Here is an 18531-nt window from a genome sequence, read left to right as displayed (position 1 = left end):
CTGCTTGCTGCTCTCTACCCTGTACGCTGTAGCTAGAGGGGTGTTTTCAGAATAGCTCAGACCATGACACTTCCCCTGCTTAAAAACCTCCAGCTCCAGCGGGTCCCCATTGCATATCAAATAGCCACGGATCACTTAGTGATGGAGAGGAATTCTGAGAAGTGTATTGCTAAGAGATTTTTGTGGTTGTGAAAACATCATAGAACATACTTGTGCAAACAACGTGGCCATGACACCGCCAGACGATGTAATACTCTGAGACCGCCAACATACACAGTACCCATTGCTGAAACAATATGTCAAGGCAAACTCTCTTTCCAGTCTCATTTCCTATGGGCCCCAAATGAACCAATAGACAGCACGTTGCAACCCTGAAAGCTTTACGTTTGCATGACTTTTGTGTATTGCCCCTCATACTACCTGCTAAAACCCTTCTGGTTCTAAACAGTAACAGGCAACTCAGCACTGTTACTGTAGAGCCTACTATTTTATACACTCTATTTCACTTATACACTTTATTTCAGCATCATCAGATTGGCGCTTTGATTGTCTCCACCTTATAGGTGGCGTAATAGACCTAGAGAGGTGGAGTAAATTGCCCAAAGTCATTCAGCTAGGAGCAGAGCCGGTGTGCAAAATGGGAACAGACAAGGCCATTCTGACTTCGCCTTCTTCATGGTACATGCTTGCTCCCGCGTGTGTGGGTCCTCTCTGCTCTAAGTCGGAGGTGTGTGATGGTCCAAGGTACCCATCCCATATTGTGGATCGATATGGGTCAGAGGTAGAGGTCGGCTCCTTTCTCAGTCTGGTGGTTTGAGGATGGGGCTCTTTATTGTCATCCCAAGTATGAGGCCTTTGTGTGCACATTAGGTGTTGACTCCAACAAGTGGTCCTTACTTGTTCTCAGGAGGTTTCCAGAGTCACCATCCGTACTGACTGGTTTTGTGTGTCAACTTGACACAAGGTGGAGTTGTCACAGAGAAAGGAGCCTCCCTTGAGGAAATGCCTCCATGAGATCCAGCTGTAAGGCATTTTCTACGTTAGTGATCAATGAGGGAGGGCTCACTGTGGGTGGTACCATCTCTGGGCTGGTGGTCCTGGGTTCTATAAGAAAGCAGACTGAGTGAGCCAGGGGAAGCAATCCAGTAAACAGCACCCCTCCATGACCTCTGCATCAGCTCCTGCCTCCAGGTTCCTGCCCTGTGTAAGTTCCTGTCCTGACTTCCTTTGGTGGTGAAGGCAATATGGACATGTAAGCTGAATAAACCCTTTCCTCCCCGATTTAGTTATTGTCACAGTGTTTTGTGTAGGAATACAAACCCTGACTGAGACACCATCCATGGAAGAGCACACACCTAGTATTATTGCTCTTTCCCAGAGGCCAGACAAGGAGCAAGGTTGGCTGGATCAGGGACTCCGGAAGCACCAGACTTCCTTCTTTAACCATGAAAACTCTGGGGAAGAGTGAACCTCTCTGAGGTATGAGTTCTCATCTGGAAAATGCCCACCACAGTCTCTACTGCGGAAGAAGATACGAAACTAAATGAGATCATTTTTCTAAAGCATTAGAACACCACATACACTGTACAGTCAGGAGCCTGGGAATAGCACACGGCATACAGTGTATACAGGCTGGAGCTGCCTGGTGATCTGGTATAAATACTACCCAAATCAGAGTTCCCATGTCCTACACGCATACCAGGTCCCAGCCTGGCCTCTTCTCACCCTACCCAGAATCTCACAGTGGCTGGGTACTGGTGTTGGTTCATGAGATCACAGAGGCACTCAGAGTGACTGAGAACCGCTCCATGCTGAATACTTCCCTCACAGGACTGGTGCAGCTGAGGAGAAAGACCCCAATTCCCAGTGACAGCTGGCACATATCCTTCTCTGGATCTGTATCCCTACCCATAAAGATGAGGCAGTACTGGGTTTACTTCATAAGGTGTTTGGGAATGGGGTATTTCTTGATAGGTGGCATATTACCGGGAAGGTTAGTGCAAGGATACATATAGCAGAGGCAGGTGGGTCTCTGTGAGTTCGAGGCCAGCCTGGTCCACAAAGCATGTCCAGGACAGCCAGGGCTATTACACAGGAAAACCCTGTCTTGAAAGAACAAACAACAAAATCATTCTACAGACGCCCATGAGATATATCCAGTTACCCTGCTGCCTTTATGCATGAGGAAGCTGGGCGCAGAGAAGACATGTAATTATCTGAATCTCCATAGATGAGAGGGCACGGGACCTCTCTCCCATGACTATATCACTCATACAGTGTTCATGAATTTCCATTCAAGACCCTGGGCACTTAGCATGGCACTTCCTTTGCTTGCCTGCTGAGTTTGAGGCAAGTAGAACACATGACCCTCTCACCTGGGTCTAAGGTTAAGTCCTCCAAGGGTGTATTTGACCTCAGTAAAGTCAGCCGATTATAACCTGGCAACGCCATGCAGAGCCTGCCAAGCTGTTTAGGGTGGTGCTGTAAACTTGAGGCCATCTTGTCCAGAACACGAAACACAGCATCAAACATGAGTCAGTAGTGTTGTGGTGGTTTGAGTATGCTTGGCCCAGGGAGTAGCTCTAATTGGAGGTGTGGACTTGTTGGATAAATGTGGGCCTTGTTGGAGGAATTCAGTCACTGTGGGCCTGAGCTTTAAGACCCTTGTCCTAGCTGCCTGGAAGTCAGTCTTCTCCTATTTGCCTTCAGAACAAGATGTAGAACTCTCAGTTCCTCCTGCACCATGCCTGCCTGGGAGCTGCCATGCTCCCACCTTGATAATTATGGACTAAAACTCTGAACCCATAAGCCAGCTCCAATTAAATGTTGTCCCTTATAAGAACTGCCTTGGTCAAGATGTCTGTTCACAGCAGTAAATCCCTAAGACAAGAGGCATTCCAATCCAAAACATCAAACACAATCAGTAGTGGCAGTCCAGCCCAATCAGCAAACACCAAACGTGAATCAGTAGCGGCGGCTCAATCCAGAAGAAACCGCAAGGCTCCATGGAGTCAGCAGGTAGAAATGGCAAAAAGCAGCCAGAATGCCACAAGAACTTCTTTGGTGAATTTCTCTCTGTGAAATCACGACAATCAAAGATCAGTGATGACCAGTGAAGAGTTGCAAGGTATACCAAGGCAAGAGCGTCGTCACTGTCTGTTAGTTTCTATTTATACTCTTTTCAAACATCATAGATCCTCTCAAGTGTCTGTCTCAGCAAAACGTCCTCTCATAAGACAGTTTCCAGAAAAACATCACATGACACAACTGAGTCTCCAATGTAACAAGGAATTTCCACTTCAGGTATATGAAGAGGGGAACCTCCAAAAACAAGGAGGGCGACAGTTGAGAAAGGGCCAATAGTGCTACTCACTCAAGACCAATACAGCTAACGCTCTGATTCAGGAGGGCAGAACAGCCCTGTACACAGGTCCCCTGTTAAATCTGAGAGACTGCAGCAAAGACACACAGACTGGAGCCAGGCAGACTTGACTCAGAGTCAATGTCCACCATTCACTATGCTGGGGTGCTGCTCCTCAGTTTCTTGGCCTGTAAAATGGGTGGAAGGTCAGGGTGACTACAGGAGGACTCACCCTGATGGTGGTGATGGTGGTGATCACAATGGGCTTAATTTCCTACCTTCTGTATCATTCAATAAAAAATTGTCTCTTATAGACATTTCACAATTATTTTGATCCCCTCTCCATTGGCCATGGCCATGTGCCCTAAACTAGGGGGCATAACCTTGGAGGCAAATCAGTTACTTGGCCACAATCAACTATGCTCATCAGAGACCAAAGCCACAGAGCAAAGTACCCCAGGCCACAGATACATGTCTGGTTCTCCCTGTACCTGGTCTTTAAGATCAAGCCTGACCAGGGGCACCGGCCTGTAACAGTAGTCACCTAGAGAGGCTGACTTGGGGAGATTTCAGATTTGAAAACTTCATGGCTACAGAGCAAGTTCAAGGCTGACTTCCAAAACTTACTGAGACTCTGTCTTAAAATGAAAAACACAAAAAGCATTGGCTATGGAGCTCAGTGCTCACCAAGCTTGAATGGGGCCCTCGGTTTGAACCCAAAACCACAAAATGAAGAAACATTCTTAAAAATGGTAGATCTGTGAAGAAGATAGCTCTGTCATTAAATTGCTCCCCACACGAGTGTGAAGACTGCCTTGGATGCCTGGAACCCATGTAAATGCTAAGTGCAGGGGTGCGTGCCTGTGATCCAGCACCAAGCAGATAAGAGGATCCCTGGATTGGCCAGCCAATCGAACCAATCAGTGAGCTCCAGGTTCAATAAGAGCCTGTCTCAAACACTAGGTGAAGAGTAACAGAGGAAGACAGCTGATGTGGACCTCTGGCTTACACACACACACACACACACACACACACACACACACACACACACACACTCAAACACAAACACAAACACACATACACGCACACATATACATGCACACAGACACACACATGAGTGCACAAATAAATGTGTACACAGACACACAGACACACACAGACACAGATCCACCCCCCCACACACATACATGCACACACAGACAAATGTATATACACACACACTCACACACATAGAGAGATACACATATACAAACAACAATGCATGCACACATGCACATATGCACACACAGACACACACCTACCCCCCCACATTCATGCACACACACAAATGTATATACACACACACACTCACACACAGAGAGATACACATACACAAACAAAAATGCATGCACACATGCACACACGCAAATGCATCACACTCATACATGTTCACACACACATACACATATACATATACACCCACACACACACATACATGCACACACAGACAAATGTATATATACACACACTCACACACAGAGAGATACACATATGCAAACAAAAATGCATGCACACACGCACACAGAAACACACATGCACACACGCAAATGCATCACACACATGCATGCACACACACACACACACACACACACACACACACACACACACACACACACGGCTCTGCCATTCAGAACCCCTGAGACCACAGATGAATGGCTAGCCCATCACATCCACACTGGGGATGGTATTTCTTCCTACCAACTAGGCTACTCCAAAGGTCCCAGATGCAGAGACAGCAGGCAAAGCAGCTAGAGCAGGGCTTGGTACATAGTGAGAGTTCTGGGTGATGACTGGTCCCTCATGCATGAAGTTCTGCCACCCACCTCTCCCCTCACTGCTGAACTCCCAAGACTCTAGAAAGTAGCAGTTGTGTCTTGTGCTCCTGGAGACTCAGAGGGACTGAAAATGGGCACTCGTTGAATCCCAGACCTAAGAGGAATCTTAGATCTCAGGCTTTGCTTCCAAAACCCTGCCTGGGCATCTTTATCAGCCTTTTAATATATTCTGTGCCTCAGTTTCCTCCTTCATGACAGGATAATGGAAGGCCCACTTTGATAGCTATGCGTTATACAGAGCATATGAAACAAGATAAGCATGGTTCCTGGCAAGGAGAAATGGAAGCCTGTGTCAGCTATGATCACATTTATGTCCTGGCTCCCATCATTGCTAGGCAACTGGTATGGGATACATAAATGATCTTCTTATTTTGACTCCTGAGTCTCTGGGTAGATAGCCAGAGATCTTCCACAAATTCCTTCCTCAAATAGGACCTCAGGATGGGAGGCGCCACCGAGGACGGTCATTGTCTGCAGTGATCCCACAGAGTAATAAATAGCATGGCATGGGGAGCCAGCCCTTCCAGAAATACACAGGCCCTGGTTCTAGCCATGACATTGAGACCCAGAGGTTCTGACCAGTTTGTGCATCACTCCACCCACTGGGCACTAAGCTGCTATGGCCCCACTGGGCTCTGATTCCATAAGCTGGCAGCTGGTACGGGCTTCTGCTTGGGTTGGCCTGGCCAGCCCAGCAGGAGCCAGTCTTGGGCAGCTGGCTTCAGAGAAGAGGAACAACAAATGAGACTCTGGTAAGGTCAAATCAAGCAAGGCCAATCAGAGATCAAAGCTTTGGCCACAGAGGTTGAGGACTGAGGTCTCTGGAAGCATCGCTTGGAAGGACAGGGTAGAAAGGTGAGGATTGTTGATCTACGGGTGGGGACTGGGTTCCAAGGTCCTGCAGAGCTCTAAAGGTGAAGGGCTGGGCTGTCCCAGAGCCAGCACAGTTCTCAAACTTGGAGAGTAGAAGGACCCTTCACAGAGCTTATTCTCCTCATACACTGGAGCAAGGTGGAAAGAAGCATTGTTCTGGAGAACCTACATCTGCTTAGGAATTGTAACTGCTATTATTCTAAAATTCCCCATCCCCAAGCTGACGATTTCATGTGCAACCTTGAATGGCAAGGCCTTGGTGCTTAGATATGATGCTGTTCACCCGGTCTGGTGTGTGTGTTGCAAAGGGAGTGACTTCACCTATCCACCCTCCATGATTTACTGACTACCTCCCACTTATGCAACATTAATGCAAAGGGCTGAATGACCCTTGGTGAACTTGTCTCTCTCAACATACCTTCCAGGTTGGTGGGGGGAGGGGTAGGGAGACAGACAATCATGCTAAACAAAGAAAAGAGGCCATTTCTCTTAGAACCAGTATTAGGAAGGCAAAGGTCTCACGGTGGTGAAGGGTAGGATGGATACCCCTTGGTGAGCTATCCCGTACCTCTTGGGTTGTGGTAGCTGAACAGAAACAATACAGAAGCAAGAGAAGAAGTATGTCTAGAAAGGTAAGGTTTTGAGGGAGGGGCATGCTTGGAAAAGTCGGGGATTGGGGAAAATGAGTTTTCCAAGGTGTACCAGCCGCTTTATTCCAACCAAGCACCATTTGAAACTCTCCATGACAGATATTTGGGCCTTGAAATGTAAAGTCCTGTTGTCAACATCCTCTGGTTGAGCAAACTGAAACCAGAGCGGGGCAAGTAAAAAATCCAAGATCAGTCAGTAAGGAACCCAAAGCTCAGCGACCTGCCAGAGGGCCAGCAAGGCACCTGCCATTTTCAAGTCTCTCTCCTGGGTCCAACTAAAATATTCCATGCTGACCTCTCCAGGGACGCCAAAGATGAACAACCCCTGGACTCAGGACCCCAGTTCTGTGATACTAGAATTTCCCATCCCCAAGTCCACATAGGCTACTGGAGAGTTCTCTGCCTGGTGGTGGCAGCGAATGAACAATTCCCCTTCTGAGAGAGTGGGAAACCCAAGGAAGGCTATTGAATGCCTTGCTATTTTTACTCCTGCCACTGTTAATTCAACTGTTGATGGAGAAAGTGGGGTCCCAGTCTGCTATGTTTCATGTCACGTTCTCTGTGTGACTGACTTGACAAAAATTAAGTTGCCACTGCTTGTCACTTGTTTTGCATAAAAGCATCTGAAATGGCAGAGCGCTCACAAGGACAGTGGCCCCATTGTTTCCGCATTACAACAATATTTTCCAGTTTGAAACTTTAAACATCCGAATTAGCAGCTTTGTTTGACTGCAGTGGCCACAGAGAGCAAGACTGACACCCAGCCTGGACTCCAGACGAAAGCTAAGGAGTATAATTTTCTCTCATTTCAGTCTAGACCCAGTTTTTTTCCCCCAAATCATTATTCTTATTGTACAAATGTACCCCCCCAAATGCAGGAAAGGAAAAACGTAGTCTTTTACCTTCTGCCTAGCATTGGTGATAAATTATCCAAATGCCATGAAAATTCCTTTAGCTGAATTTAAAATCAGACCAAACCGTCATTAGTCCTCTTGAGATTTGTTCAGGTGTCCAAGGAAATCAGTTTCTCAAATAAAGTTACTTCTAATTTCATTTTCTCCCCTTTCAGAAACAATAGTCATCTGAGGATGACTGATGAGCTTATAAGTCAAGATTTGAAATGTATATAGGAGATTTGATTCTGAAATCGTACCATCACTGTCAGATGTGGTGTTCAGAGCAGTCAACAAGGCTGATATTTTAACACCATGAAAGTAAAGCAAAATGGTGTTTTTGAGGGACTCTAGCTTACATGATTGCTAATGAGTTTTTTGTTTGATTTTTTTTTTGTAGCAAAAATGTCACTGGTCAATCAAGTGTGAGTATTCCAAAGAACCCCATTCCTACCAGTGAAAATTAAGAACGACACGTAGAAAGCAACAAAAATACCATTGACCACACAAGAAGGTGCAGCACAGAGTGGTTTTTATACTTTAAAACTGCAAATAAATGGCTGGGAAAAAAACAGAAAAATTAAAAAGGGGATATTTCTTATTAATGTGATAATCTGAAGTTAATTAGTCATATTAATCTGAAGTTTGGACCCAGTGCAGAGTAATTAAAATGGGAACTATAACCCGGTGAGGGAGGATAGCAAGCCAGAGAAGGGGTGAGACAGTACACGTCTGCTGACATTAGGATCTTCCAACTTTAAAAGTGCAATTTTATAATTGATATGTTATTATATCTTAAGGGATTGATTTTTTTCTACAAAAAAAGAAAGAAAAGAGTAAATACTACTGATGAGGAAAGAAACAGAATAGCCTTCTCTTTCAAAGAAAATACTTTATTGCAAATGTCTCTTACTTTTAAAAATGCATGTGATTGTATTATAAGCTCAAAAAATTAAATGTTTCTTTTAAAAGCCAAAGTGATAAAGTGTAAATTTAAATCACCCAAAAAATGTATGTGAAAAATTCTTAAATTTTAATTCTTTCAGTGACTTTAAATGTTTAGCAAGACTTCCCACTTACTCTCCAGGAGAGACTAGATATTGGTTTCTGCAGAATGCACATTCTGTGTGGAACAAACTGACCCTACTTGGTGTTTTCAAGCCCTGGTTTTTGAACAATCCTGTGTGTAGGAGGCAGTGAGTAGCATCGTCAGGCAGAGATAACAATGTCCCTGATGTAGATTCCTATTCTGATGTTGCCTCCTGGAATATCGGAGACATTTTTAGTTCCAGCCGAAACCATGTATTCCTTCAGAACAAATCAAATGTCTTTAAAGAATATTTCTGTTTGAAAAGGAATTAAGCTCTCCTGAAAGAATTTTAAAGGGTTGTGATTTTCACAGTCTGATAAAGCAGCACCTTTAATGAAATTCTAATTAGCAATTTCATGCACTTGCTATTAGTCATATCAGATTAGTGCACATTTTCACAGCCTTCCTTTAATTAAGTGCACTTATTCCGAGTTTCAAACACTTTCCTTATACGATGAAAACTGTGCTGAAGTGTTATTTAGTAAACAGAGGAAGTGTGAACGTGTAGGTGTGCGTGTGTACAGGGGCAGACATTTTAACTGCCTACAGCTTTTTACATCGAGAGTTTGGTGAGGTGGTTTCCATGTCCTGTTCCCTGGTCATCTCAACGTTGTCTTGTGTTTCAAGGGAACTGTTCATGCCGTCATCCCAAGTACATGCAAGGAGTTTGTTTGTCCGTTTATTTATTTATTTATTTTTTGGTTTCACTATAAATCTTTCCTTTTTCTATGTGTGTTTTGTGGTGGTTGTTACTTAAAATGTTTTTTCTGTGTGGGTTTGTTGGCAAGGGGAGAATCTGAAAGAATCTGCCTCCTCAGAAAAGCAGTGAGTGATCTTCTACTCACACAATAATCCCAACCTTACCACCTCTTTCTTACAAGCACCCTCCTTCCTTTAAAAAAAACAGCCCCTTAGATCCATTGCACCTCCTCTATTTATGAAAGTGCAAGGAGCAGCCAGACATCGTTATGAAAAGGATCCCAGCTATATCTGGACTTCACTTTCCCATCATTTCTAGGCAAGGCAGAGTCAAGCTCTGAGAGCATGGTCTGCAAGCTCCAGAATCTTCCTGGCTCACCCTGCCCTTCCAGCCTGTCAAGGCCTTCTCCAAATCAGGGAGATTGTATTGTTTGGGAACCAGTCCCATCTTATCTGTAGTCTTTTGTCAAAAGAAAATTGTGTTACCTGTTTTGCTTAGAGATTTGAAACTTGTAATATATTAACTAATAGCTTTGCGTCTCAGGCATATGTAGTCTTGTTGGTGTCCTTCATTTATGCTGTAACATTTTTGACATTTTTAGATGGTCTCTTGGGAACCCCTGGGCCTCTTAGCAGGGCCCTCCATGAAGCATGTTTGTGTAATGGTTACTGACTGACATCTCAATAACGTTCGATGTACAGCTCCGGTGTATCAGTTGAAGAATGTGCGTGTGTGTGTTTGTGTGTGCGCGCGCGCGAGTGTTCGTGTGTGCTCGCGTGCCCATGTGTGCACGCCTTTTAATTCATGGTCCATTTTGTCATGTGTGAGCTATAATTTAAGCTAATAATTACCAGACATGAATTCAATGAAACATTGGTGTACACACACACACACACACACACACACACACACACCACACAAAAAAAGTCCTGAATTTTAATGCATTCGGAAAACGTTTGCCTAGGGCCAGCGTGGGTCCAGCACGCATATGGAAGCACTTTAAAAGTGATAAATGGTTTGGAATCTACCCTGTCTACTGGTGTGCTACTCAGGAAAGAAAATTAGAGCTAACAGGTGTTAGATAGGGAATGCTGGGGCATTTTAATAGAATTGTCAAAATGTTGGTCCCAGATGTTGGCATTAATGCACGCAGTTCGGAATGTAATGCTGAGCTGCCATTTAAATGATTATTTGTTTAAATTTCAAGTTCCCGGCAGGAAGCCCTCACTTTGGTCAGCACCTTTCCCTCCACAGCATCCCTCTGCTCTTTTCCCCTACGATTTGCATCAAAGTGTAGTGGCTGTTCGGCTCCCATATGCATGCTTTAAATAATCCATGCCTGTCAAATTTCATTTTTTCTTTTCAGATCATACCCATGCCATTCCTGTCCTAGGCTGCCTTGAAGTCGACCTCGATGTATCCGTATATGAGGGGGAAAAATGATTTAAATACTGCCAGTTACAGGATAATTAATCTTTGAACTACTCGGTAACTTCAAATGTATATCCCAAGTAATCTGCATGAACTTGTAATTACTGTGTATTTATACGATATTTTCCATGTAATCACCAAGTTGTTACATGGTGATGTGAGCCTTGTAAATTACAGTGATAGCAGAAACTAATCTCACCCATGCCACCGCAGAAAGCTCATGAAGGAACTGCCCGTGGACTGCAGACAGCTCGTGGAAGGCTCCAGAAAGAATCTGTGCTCTGCAGGACTCCAGAAGCCTGCAGTATCAACCAGCTTGAAGAATCTCCAAGGACTGAAAGCTTGGAGACAGCACAAAGGGTGGCATTTTTCATCTAGTGTGTGGAAGAAGACTGGGATTGGCTTGGACCGTGTAGTGCTGCTGAAGTTGAATGGTGGGGATGGGGGTGGGGTTGCTGAGCAAAAGCCACCATCCGGTCCTTGCTCAGCATTCTCTGGGTACTTAGGGAAGGTTCTGAAATAAATTCCTGTATGAGTTTCAAAAGCAGACCCTGAGGCAGCTTTTCTTTGTCATCTTTTAAAACCCAATTAAAACCAAAGCAAACCCGTCAGCTTTTCCACACCAAGGCATCACGTCTCAGCTCTCCAAGAACAACTTCTTTCCTAAAGGAAGTATGTGTCTATGTGAACCAGCATGTGTGTGTGTGTGTGTGTGTGTGTGTGTGTGTGTGTGTGTGTGTGTACATGTGTGTGTGTAAACACTCAGATGCTTGAGCTGTCATAATGTCCCCCAAGCTCACATTGGACCATTTATTTGCAAAGCCATTATCCACCCTGCCAGGGTGGATGTGGGCTCTTGCCTTTGTACTCAGGGAGACCATTAAGCTGTTTCTCTTTGGCCCCTGGAAGAATGAAGAAAAAGGCCTTTCTGGAAGCTACAAGTAACTTAGAACAGGCAAGGAGACAGAGAAGCTGAGTTTGCCTGGATTTTGGAGTATCCTGGGGTTCCGGGTCTTCCTCTTTTCTCAGAAGCCTGGAAACAAAAAACGAAAAGACAAAGTAGCAATGCTGGAGTCAAGAGGCTTGCTGAGCAGCTGCAGCCCTGCACCTGGCTCCCACATTGCATCCAAGACAAGGTTCTCAAATGTTTCAGGCTGATGGTTGGTGGTAGAAGTCTGTCTAGAGCTTCTCTCTCCCACATAGGATTCTACTGCCCATGTGATCCTGCACAAATGATCCATTTCTGAATAGAAAGACCTTTTTAAACTAGCCACGTCCCATAAGCTCTGTGGCTATGTGTGTCTGGTGGCTGCCATATTTGGAAGCTTATGTGTAGGCTATTTTCTAGATTGCTGGGCAAAAAGTCAAATGTGTTTCCTGGTCATCCTACTAATAGTTCCCACCCAGAGACATTAGAGTGTGGGGGAGCAAGTCTAGAGTGGCTTTCCTGAACCTGGAGAAGGGCAGTCTTACTTCCTGGACAAAACCTCTTCTCCCTGGCCTAGCCTTGTAGAGAGGCCCAGGGTGAGAAATGGAAGTGAGTGTGCTACCCAACCCTAACAGAGACCTGTGAGACCTGTGAACCCAGGATGGAGGGTCAAGTGACCAGAGGCCAATTCTCATGCCAAACTTGCTTTACTAGACTAATTCCGGGGTGCCATTTACCTTCCAGGAGAGAAAGTCCCAGTCCCATTTGCAAATGACAAGTTCTACTTGCTCCTTACTATGTATCACTTTTGTTAGGTATGCTGTTATTTTCTACTTGATTGACATTAGTCATTATTTATCATTGTATCAGAAACACGCTAGAATCCTGTCCTCATAATGATGCTCCGAAACAATGTTATTAGCCCCATACCTGTGGCAAACAGCTGAAGTAAACAAGGAGAAAAGTTGAGGTTTGTTTGGCTCTTGGTGTCAGAGATTCAACCCACTATTGAACATATTTGATGAGGCAGAACATCATGGTGGCAGGTGTCCATTCCAAACACTTAATGGTAATCAGCAGGAAGAGAGAGAGAGAGAGAGAGAGAGAGACAGAGAGAGACAGAGAGAGACAGAGACAGAGAGACAGAGAGACAGAGAGACAGAGATAGACAAGACAGAGATAGAAAGAGAGACAGAGAGACAGAGACAGAGAGAGACAGAGACAGAGAGAGACAGAGACAGAGATAGAGAGACAGAGAAAAAGAGAAAGCAAGAGAGAGAGAGAGAGAGAGAGAGAAATAACCACCACTGGAGCTGGAGACATGTCTGAGTGTTTACCGTACTTGCATGAGGATCTGAGTTTGGTCCCCAGCACTCACATTAAAAGCTCAGGATGGCAGTACATGCTTGCAACCCAAGCTTCACTCTCAACTTGAACACTCTGCTTCCAGTTTGCTACTGCCATGAGAAAAAGCCCTTGATGAAAATTCCTACTGCTATACAATGACCCTCTGCAGAGCCATGCCTTCCTTGCCAGAACAGACGGTGTCCTCTATCCCATGGGCCTAAATAAATCTTTCCTCTCTTAAGTTGCTTCTAACAGGCATTTGGTCAGAGAAATGACAAGAGTAACTAATACAGCCAGTAAAATATGGGGGAAGCAAGCCAATACCAGACTGAGCCTGTGCTTGAGAGGCATCTCATTCTCTTGTCTCTGTCTCTGTCTCTTGTCTCCTGTCTCCTCCCACCATCACCAAATCTGGTGAAGCTGATCTAGCAGATGACACTCAATGGTCCATTTATCCCTTGCTCAGCTGATGGGAGCAAAGTCTTCTGCCCCTTCAGCTAACTACAGATAGAGGAAGATGGTAGCATGTGTGAACCCAGCCACTTCATCAGCCCACAGAGTGAGGTGCTCAGAAGAAAATGTCAACTCTTCCCATACCTGTCAGCAGCTAGCAGGGCTGAAGGAGGATCACCAGACTCATCTCCAGTGTTCCTGATGGATCCATTGATCCCAAGGATGCCCAGGTGCTCGATAGGCCTTATGGTAGGAGGTCTGAGACCCTGACATCAGGAGCTATGAGTAAGGCCCAACTCTGCATACATTCTGTGGAGATAAATGGGACAAATAGGGGTTGGATTGTGACTAAGCTGTGCAGTACCAAGATCCTCCCAAGTGCCTCTTCAAGACTGTCATTGTGATCACTTAGGCTTACCAACAGAACACAAATGAGTCCCTGGAATCAAGACTGCCAAGCAACTTATACTCAGCATTCTCTCAATACTGAGGTCTCATTCATCTAATGTATGCAAAGAACTCAAAGAGACACAGGGAGGGTCTGGGCTTGCAGAGAACTCAATGATGGAGGGTACGAAGAAGCAAAGGGATGAATGATTCCCAACAGAGAATCTCAAAGAGAATAACTGAAATTTGCAGGCACTTGGCATGTGCCAGCCCCCTTCCAGTTCCCCGGGCTCTCTCGGTCATCACACACCTACTATGGAGGCTTCGTTCCCTGCCCCACAGAGATGAGGCTTGGTGAAATGAAATGATACACAAGTGTTCTTGAAAACATACATGGAGACCAAGTGTATGGAAGCTGAACATGATGGTAAAAAAAAGTTCAGTTCAGTGACATGGTCATTGAATGTCGATATTCTGAGAGACCCATCTCTGATGTTTAATCACTAAGATCCTCAATGCATCAAAATGATCAGAACATTAAAAGATTAATTAAATGTAAAGACAGACAAAAGCTTTGCTAAAATAATTCCTTATACCGAATTCCGGTCTTCCCGACTGCCTTGAAGTGGCTTCGATACAACAAAAGGAGCCCATTTTCATTTGGATGCAGTTTTCATCCAGAAGCAGCTTCAAAGAATGAATGTTGGAGGCAAAAAAAAAAAAAAAAAAAAGAGCTCAACTCTCAGTGCAGCATGTGCGTGTGTATGTATGTATGTGCACATATATACGTGTGTGTGTGTGTGTGTGCGTGTGTGTGTTCACATGTGCATACATTCACACATGCAAGGGTTCTGGGCGTGAGAAAAGAAGTTTAGAAAAAACACTAACAGACAACTAGATGTATTTTGACCCCTTTTCTTTCCAAATGTATTTTTTTATTTCCAAACATTTTCTGTATTTTACTTTTCTGCTCAAGGACCAGAAAAATGACTCCATGTTTGCCTTTAGCGTCCTGTAGTGTAAGGCTCATGAGTCTTTGTGAACAGAACTCCCAGGGTCACTCCCTGAATTCAGGGGGAAAAAAAAAACACTGAACTTGACAGTTGTAACTCATGGACTTCACACAGTCAAGAGAATTACCTATGTTGGCATCCTGTTGCTTTGAGGCCTGACAACTTGGGCAGTGCCCCATGGTGAGTCCTGTGGCCAAACCTTTACACTATAGCCCAGGATGTGAGATAGGAAAGCTGCTTTTGCCTGTTGAACCAGCTTTTATGGTCCCTTATTCTGAATGGGCCCATGGTGTGTGTGTGTGTGTGTGTGTGTGTGTGTGTGTGTGTGTGTGTGTGTGTGTGCTCGCGCGCGCGCACGCGCATGCCAGAGGTCAACCTTGAATGTGTTCCTTGAATGTGCTCACCTTGTTTTTTAAGGCATGGTTTCCCTGAAACTTAACAATTCTGTTAGGCTGTCTACCCAGTGAGACTCGGGGATCTTCCTCTCTCTATGACCAGTGCTATAAATGCATGTGACACTACTCTGATATGTGTATAGTTGGTTGGTTGGCTGGCTGGCTGGCTGGCTGGCTGGCTGATTGGTATTGTTTTATTTCATGTGAGTTCTGGGAAATGCTTTACTCTTCCAACTGTCCTCCTAGCCTTGGAAAAGCATAGAAAACTTTTCAGTTGCCATTAAATTTTATCTGGCCCTCAAGTTCCAGCCGGACAGCCCCATGTCATCTTTTTCACTAAGGAAGGGATATTGTCAGTACCCTACCACACACTACTCCTTATATCTCACCAACACCAGTCCTATGACCCTGGACATGACCCCTACGACTTGGGGAACCCCTAGAGACTTTCCCCAGCTCACCAATTCAAATTCATCTCTAGAAACAGTGGTAGGGGAGACAGGAATCAACCCCTCTGCCTTTTTATGTTTTTCTTCTGACTTTTTCCCCCTCCACTTAAAACAAACTTGGCATTCTAAGCAAGATACCAGCACATATTTATGGGAGTTTAATAACTTCTTCCATTAATAACATAGACAAACTAATTTACCCAAACGTGTCTGTTTTAAACTCTGGGAACAAAGAGTAGGAGGACGAAAATCAATCTTGCCTTTGTACTTGAGCCACTGACCCGTTAAAGCTTTGAAGATCATTTCTTTAAGAAATTGTCAGGAGTTATTTAACCACAAACAGCAGCTACCTTCCCATTCCAGCTGCGTAATCAAGCAGAATAAATTAGAGTTTTTTTTTTAAAGAGTTAACTCTATTTTTTTTTCTCCCTCTGTATAACCGAAAGTCCTTTACAACAAGTTGATAAATAGGCACCAAGGCCAACAACAGCAAGCTCTCCCAGTGCTGGGTGAAGGAGCCACATGAAAGCTGTTGCAGACAGCCTTGCAACAAAGGCCCAGGTGGTGCCTTGAAAGCAGGCTTGATGAAGTTCCTGTCACCAGGAGAAGCAAGCACAGCCTTGAGATTCAGGGACCCTTCACTGGATAGCAAGCCTGGCCTAAGCCCTGAACGCCCACTCTATGGAGGGATCCAACACTGAGAAAGTACAAGTCAGTCTGGCCCGAGGGCCAGCACAAACAGTCCTTCCTGAGTCTAGCCAGCATTCCTCCATACAAACTGTTCCAATCCACACTGATAAGAATCAGTCTCCGTGGGTCTCGAAAGAGTCAAAGGCCCTTCTTAATCAAACGATCAACTGTTCATTTTTAAAGCTTGGCTGGTTCAATTAAGACCACAGGCAGGAGACAGGCCGGTCATATTACCCTGGCCGGTCGCCGGTCCTGAAACCTACCTCTGACCAGCCTGCTCCTGGGCCTGCCTGGAATGCCCTGGGCCCCAACCCAGTGAAATTCAACCCACCCTTCAAGGCCTTATGCTGGACCTACCTTTTTGTAGAAGCTCTCTGGCTCTTCTTGGCAGTGACCACTACCCCTGCAATCCACAGCCATATGCTATGGTCTTTTGTATAGGTTTCCAGCCCTAAGTTGCTCTTCAGCTCCCTAAGCTGATGACTCCTGAGGAGGGTAACCACAGTGTACAGTCTCCGTGGGGAAGACTCCACTGGCAGCCATGCCCTTTGTCCACTTCAGGGTTAGCCTGTCACCAGGGATCCCTGACTTTGTGCTGTGCTAGAAGGTTTCTATGAGTCAGCTGCCTGGAATCCAGAATGTAACCCTTTCAATCTTCCAGAAAAAAAAATCTGAGATAGCACAGTGAAACCCCCTGACTAACCTATATCATGACACAAGGAAGATGTCAGGTGGACTGGCCAGACCAGCAGGTCCCATCTCTCCTGCAGCGTACTTGCCACAGAAGCCAGCAAGTGGTATGTACCTGCCACACAGCCCAGGGCTGCTCATTACCTGGACAGCCCAGCCAATAGATTTAACCCATAGAATGAAGGAAAGAATGTCTTCCAATCAGACTAAGAACTTAACCCCAAGCTGAACTATAGGAATGCTTCACTGGGAGGCGCAGTTGTATCCCCTCTGTCTTTATCCCCAGTCACCCAACCCCCACACAGTAGTCATAGTACACAGAAGAGCTCACCTATGCCCCCCCTTCTGTCTCCTCACCTCATTGCACCTAAATGGAATACAGGGGGTTCAACAATGCACGAGCCCATGAGGCTTGACTGACATCAACCCAGTGGAAATGGCTGGGAATAGCAGCATGACCCAGGAGCTCTGTTGGACTCATGAAAAGCAGCGTCCTCATTGTAAGTCAGTGAGGAAGAGCTGCCCTTCCACAGACACCTGAGCCTGGTCCTTCATGTTAGCTCTAAGTACCCACTCTAATGTGGAAACAGAGCCCAGACACCCCTGTCCTACGGCATCACCTTAGCATAGGCCCTCGTTTCTCCATCTGTCCTTGGCACTAGGCCACAGGGAACAGCGCCTCCCTCACAGCCCCAGCCTCAAGCTCCCATTAGGCAGACCTCAGTTCTGATCCCACGTTCTGTTTATCCAGGGTAACAACTAGACAGACATGCCGGGTTTTTCTATTTTGAGACTACGGAGCTTACGACACAGACGGTGTCCTGGGCCCCCATCTGTTATCCCTCTCCCTCCTCGCTCCTGCCTCCTGACTGGATACATCCAGAACCCTGTGACATATCTGCCCCATCAAGTAACCGATCAATGATGCTTGTCACCTCAGATTTCAAATGCAGCAAGTCTCCAGTCTGCAGGACTACAGTCCTCCTTCATAGTGCAGTTACTGACCACAGGGCAGTTGACCTGGGGAGAGACATCAGAGGGCGCCTACGTGGTGGGCATGCGGGGACATTCTCAAGGCAGAAGCCTCCAGAGGGAAGCTGTCCTCAGAGTGCCTTACCTCATCACCGCCCCGCTCTGCCGCTGCCGTGTTGGAACCCATTTAAAGCGTTCAAGCATATAATCAAATTTCAGTAATGAGTTATTAATTAAGCAAGGGCAACCAAGTCTCTGCTAACTGCCTCATAAACAATCGACAGGAGATTTGTGAATTTTGACTTCCTGACACTATTAAACAAATCAATATTAGG

The 18531-nt window shown here is 45.5% G+C and overlaps 1 long non-coding RNA gene across 2 annotated transcripts; it reads right to left on the bottom strand.

The window, feature by feature from the left end:
• Positions 1–11668: 11668 nt before the first annotated feature.
• On the bottom strand, positions 11669–18332 carry LOC148007953 (uncharacterized). Of its 2 annotated transcripts, none has more exons than XR_015648362.1 (3): positions 18160–18332; positions 13745–13909; positions 11669–11905 (listed from the first exon to the last, which is right to left on the bottom strand). It is a non-coding gene; the product is annotated as an uncharacterized LOC148007953 (long non-coding RNA). The 2 variants fall into 2 exon arrangements; XR_015648363.1 differs by lacking the exon at positions 18160–18332 and adding an exon at positions 16892–17283.
• Positions 18333–18531: the final 199 nt, after the last annotated feature.

This window comes from Rattus norvegicus, chromosome 1 (genome assembly GCF_021556685.1).
Source record: "Rattus norvegicus strain SHRSP/BbbUtx chromosome 1, alternate assembly SHRSP_T2T, whole genome shotgun sequence".
Taxonomy (NCBI): domain Eukaryota; kingdom Metazoa; phylum Chordata; class Mammalia; order Rodentia; family Muridae; genus Rattus; species Rattus norvegicus.
This window is presented reverse-complemented; position numbering and strand designations above follow the sequence as displayed.